The sequence below is a fragment of the Poecilia reticulata genome, linkage group LG19 (assembly GCF_000633615.1).
Source record: "Poecilia reticulata strain Guanapo linkage group LG19, Guppy_female_1.0+MT, whole genome shotgun sequence".
NCBI lineage: Eukaryota > Metazoa > Chordata > Actinopteri > Cyprinodontiformes > Poeciliidae > Poecilia > Poecilia reticulata.
The window spans coordinates 27,191,011-27,196,417 of NC_024349.1; the positions used below are offsets into that span (position 1 = coordinate 27,191,011).

A 5,407-nucleotide genomic window follows, 5' to 3' on the forward strand; every position below is an offset into this window, starting at 1 on the left:
AAAAATGGGGTTAATGAAAAAGCTAAATTAAAAAATGGTTAAATGAAAAATAGATTAATGAAAAGTGGGTAAATGAAAAATAGATTAATGAAAAAAGGGAAATTGAGAAATTGATATGAAAAATAAATGTAAAAATGGGTTAATGAAAAAGCTAAATTATTTATTTAACAAATTATTTATTTCACTAATTTTCTTCATTTTTTGATTTATTTTACTCATTTTTTATTTATTTCACCCATTTATTTATTTATTTATTTTTGGCTGAAATGGCTCTCCATATAGAAGTGAGATGCACAGCCTCTATGACCACAGATGACTCCAAAACATTTTTACACTACATTTCCCACAAGCACTCATTCACACATTCACACTTGTTAGTACTATTGAGTTCCACTTTTCTGGTAGCTCTGTAAATTTCGCCGCGCTTCTTCTCCTGTATACTTTGTGCTATTTTCACCATCAAAATGTGGCGATACTAGACGGAAACTCAGATTTGGTGAACTTTTAGTTTTAATAGGTTGCACAACAACGCCACCCTGGGAATTTCACCCAGAGAATATTTCTTTTGGTTTAAGGCACACAGGTTCAGTTATGCATGAATTTAGCACATCTGAGACAATTTCAAATTTATAAAACAACCATTTATTAAGCTCTTTTTAAAACACTTTTTAAAACCAGTTTCTTTTTACGAAGGGACACAAAGGAAAACAAAGAAAATCAAAGTAAGTGCAGTAGCTGAAGTTACCAGCCAGAGGGGGCGCTATAGGGACGGTATCCACCAAACACAGCAAACCAAAAAAAAAAAACCCTTTGACACACCAGACGCAGTGAGACAACCCAAACTCAAGAATCACAGCACGCAGAAGGGGAAGACACCAACACCGCCACCGGACCTCAGCAACTGCAAAACAACAAAAGAAAAACAGTTAACCAAGATAACAATCTTAAACCTAATTAGAAAAAAAGCAATATCAGCCCAACTAAATAAAAGACAAAAAGGGCCGTAAGCAAAATAAGTAAAGGAATAGAAATTAACAATAGCCAATGCAAGTTAAAACATCAGGACCATGCGTGGCCCGCTTGTCACGCCACAACGGGGGGTGAAATGGGTGCGCCGATGCCACACCCCAAACACGCTTCGATGGAGGCGGATAATACCGCCGCAGTCCAACTTTAAAAACGACTGAGATRGAAGTCCGGGAAACGAAYGCAGACAGAGCAAAGCAGAGTAGATCGGAGCAGAACAGAGCAGCAATGGTCCGACTGTGGGGGGACCTAGGAAAAATTAATTAGCCACCATTTTAAATAAAACTAACACTATTGCTTAGATAAGCGTTAGTTTCCTACCTGCCGATCCAAACACGCACACACACACACTCGCAGAAGGAGGAAGAGAAGGAGCGCAGCGCAGTGGCGCTTTACCTATAATCACAATTCAATTTATATTTTCTGGCCAAGATCAGCTGAAGTGCAGGGAGAGAGAACACCTACCACCAGGATCTCAGTGTAGCACGCACCAGCCAGTGATTTGTTAATTTCCGCTGCCAGAGTCCACAGGACGCGAACCACACAGTGGAAGAGCAAAGACGACACATCCTGAATGAAAGCCGCAGCTCCTTATATACCACACCCACCTTAACAACCAGAACTTCTCACCTGACAACCACCTGTGTGGAATTAGGTGCATTTCTATACCACTACACAACTTTTATACTATTCAACTTACTCTCCTACTGCCGGCTGTATCTCTTGGTATTCATAACCTTAATACCTTTTATAATATTCCGCTTTTTATGAAATTTTCATCCCATGGGGGAAACATCTCCATCCTGTGGCAGAATTGAGAATTACAATATAAAATGTCCGTTGTGTTTCACAGTGGATGTTTTAGGTCCAGCCTATTAATGGCAATCAATCATCCAGTTTCAGAGCTATCACAGAGGAAACAAGGCAGTGGCCATTTTGAAGTTGGGCAATTTAACAGCTTTAATGCTGTTTAACACCTGGGAATAATTTGAGCTTTTGACATTTCTTTTTTTGTACTATGTGGCATATTTTTTTGTAGTCACCGTGGTAAATGGTGCCTCTAAACAAATGTTGACATCTCAAGAACCATAAAAGGTATGGATTTCATTCACCCACCATTTTTATCAGAAGAAATAGAAGAACGTTTCTGTCATTTTCAAATTTTAGGTTTTACATTAGTTTTTTTTTTTTTTTTTTTTACATTGCATGTAATATATTACTGTAACCCATCATGCTAGTGGTATCCTAGATGCTATCATTAGTATTTTAGCTAGTTTTCGATTTTAAGCTAATTTAGGCTTTTACCTGGGTTTTTCACACTGCATGGATTATTTCTTACCTTTCTGCAAGTCTTCAGCAGTTGGCTTTAAACACTTTTGCCATTTTCACCAAAAGCACTATGACGCACTAATGCTCCTGGTGGAATGGCACTGTACACCAGCAGGTTGGTGGCCCTGTAGAACGTCTGTTGTTTCACCACATCCACAATCCAACATGCAAGACACTGTTTGGAAAGGGCCTGCCCCTTGTGGGGCCCTGCGTAGCAAACAAACAGACTATCAGACAACCGCAGAAGGGCTGTGAGTCTGACACACTCTTCCAGTGCCTGAACAGGGCAGAGAGGCTCATCAGACCCATCTGTGTCAAAGCGAGCAAGCTGAAGGGGCACAGAGTGGCTTGCAGATGAGGCCACCTTAGGAAGAAATGCCACGTCAGGCCAAAGAGTAACACCAGAGCCAGCTGGGTTCCAACGGCAACAGGACTGATGAACAGACAGCGCATGTAGTTCACCCACCCGCTTCGCCGAAGCCATGGCAAGGAGAAAGGCAGTCTTTTTTGAAAAATATTCAAGGTTCACCTCTGCCAAGGGCTCAAATGGGGGAGAGCACAGTGCAGTGAGGACAAGAGAGAGGTCCCACACAGGAACGACAGGGTGTAAGGGAGGGTACAAGCACTGGGCACCCTTCAGAAACAAAGAAACGTCTTTGTTACGGCCTACTGTCTCTCCATTCAGCACCACATGCCAACAAGAGATGTCAGCCACATAAACTTTCAGAGTGGACGGAGACCGACCCTGAGAAAGCAGTGCTTGACAGAAGGTTAAAATAACTGAAATAGAACAGTGTACAGGATGCTCATGTCTAGCATGACACCAACTGCTAAAAACTTTCCTCTTATGAGTGTACACCAGTCGCGTCAAAGGGGCCCTGGCATTAGTCATTGTATGCCCGACATCTCCATCATACTCTGAGAAGGAGATGCCGGGCCTCGTAGAGGAAGTGTTGCAACGCCCGCTGCACAGCCTCCAACTCCAAGGCGTTGATGTGGTGCAGTTTTTCCCGCGGAGACCATGTCCCCTGGGCGATCTGTCGCTGCCACGATGCCCCCCATCCTGTGGTGGATGCGTCCGTAGAGACAACCTCTCGACGAGCCAGCAGTGAGCCCAGTGGAACCCCTTTGGTCATAAACTCTGCCTCTCGACACTGAGCCAGTAACGCGAGGCATTGATTGGACACCAGCAGTTTCCTGCATCGGTGCAGCGTATGAGATGGGTGTAGCCTTAGGCTGTTGAACCATATCTGTAGCGGTCGCAGAGACAACAATCCCAGGGGTAATACTGTAGCAGCAGCAGTCAGCTTGCCCAACAGACGGAGGTAAGCAATAAAGGGGGTGCACGGCCGGGTAGAAAGGAGGGCAGCATTTACAGAATGCCCTCGATACGCTGAGGCGATGGGCGAACAGTCATAGTGAGGGAGTCCATCGTGATCCCAAGAAAGGTGACCTCCTGAGATAGAACCAAGTTGCTCTTCTGCCAGTTCACACGAAGACCCAACAAATCTATGTGATGGGTAATGTGTGTGTGTCCGCTCCCGCCTGAGCTTCTGTGGGTGCACAGATGAGCCAATCATCCAAGTAAGGCAGGATCTTCAACCCCTTGGCCTGAATGCAAAGCGGAGAAACTGCCAATGGTGTGGTGCAATTGGAACATGAAAGTAGGCGTCCTTCAAGTCGACCTAGGTGAACCAGTCGCCTGGGGAGATTGTCTGAAGTACATCCCTGATGCTCAACATGTGGAAACACATTGAGACCTCTCAGGTCCAAAATTGGGCGGCGTCCACCAGTCTTTTTTGGGACTAAAACATATTTTGAGTAAAAGCCCCCTGGATCCCGCAGAGGGTCGACAGGCAATATAGCGTCCTTGGCCAGCAAGACGTCTAATCTCGTGGCTCAGAGCATGAGCCTTTACCTGGTCGTGAATCACTGTCATCCTGACTTGACCAGGAACAGGAGGGCGACGGCGGAACTGTAGAGTTAGTGTAGACATCACCAGTGTTATAGCACTCGAGATCGTTCTTGGTCTCGATACCGGTCTCGAGACCATTATTTGATGGTCTCGTCTTGGACTCGACCGCATTTGGTCTCGGTCTTGTCTCGGTCTCGGGTGCTGAGGACTCGGCATTTTATTTCAAGACCGGTCGAGACCGCAACTGTGAAAATATCACTAAACGTACAGCATACTGTCCAGTTTATTTGTTAACATCTTTGTTTTCAGTGGATGCAAAACGCACCGATAAAAATCCAACCAATAACGTGACTATTATGTGTTTATGTTTCTCCTCCCGTCTCCCCACCTTTCACTCGCACGCGGCGCTCCAAGACATGCGCAGTGGTTTTCTCTCAGCGGCAGATCTGTCTAATTGTCAGTAATAGAATAAAGCTGCATAAATGATAAGAAACCCGATGACCACAGCTAACTCAGCAGCGCTTCGCTTTTACAGACAGTGGGGACTAGGTCTAACTTTTTTCGTCACTTAGAAAAGTATCTCAAAAAAAGGTAAGCTCCGTTGACGTGATGTTAGCAAAGCTAGCTGTATAGAGACACATAAGCATTTGTGATGAAAAAAAGTCACTCACTGCCTGAATTATTGTGCGGAGATGTTGACTGACTTGTTGCACATATGAGACAACGCTGTGTCCAAAAGTCTGCAATGTAGTGATGAGACATTCAGGAGCAGTACGATTCTTCTGCACGGGTCTTTACTTATTGGATAGGACTGGAGTGTCACTGAGAGCCTATCAGATTATCATACCCTGTCAGAATAGCATACATCAGAGGTTCCCAAACTATGGGGCACGCACCCTAGAGGGAGCGCCGTGCCATTGCGGGGGGGAGGGGAGGGGGGGCACGGGAAGCCGTCTGGATGAAAAAAAAAAAAAACATGAACCCTGTATGCGCTGGGTTTTTACCATAGAATGGCCAAGTCTCTGTTATTCCTCTGTCAATTTGATACAGTAGGTGTTTCCACACTAACCATATCTGTGTCCTCTGTCACTTTTATCAGCAGTTAAAACTGTTTAATCCGTTGTTAACATGTGGTAA

General features: G+C 44.6%; 1 protein-coding gene and 1 long non-coding RNA gene across 10 annotated transcripts in view; one reads left to right on the top strand and one right to left on the bottom strand.

The window, feature by feature from the left end:
- The window catches only part of LOC103482112 (rho GTPase-activating protein 23-like), a 126,896-nt gene that overhangs the window by 30,764 nt on the left and 90,725 nt on the right, over positions 1 to 5,407 (top strand). The window lies entirely within an intron of this gene.
- LOC108167285 (uncharacterized) lies at positions 466 to 2,128 on the bottom strand. The gene is made up of 2 exons (XR_001777644.1): positions 1,348 to 2,128; positions 466 to 1,275 (listed from the first exon to the last, which is right to left on the bottom strand). It is a non-coding gene; the product is annotated as an uncharacterized LOC108167285 (long non-coding RNA).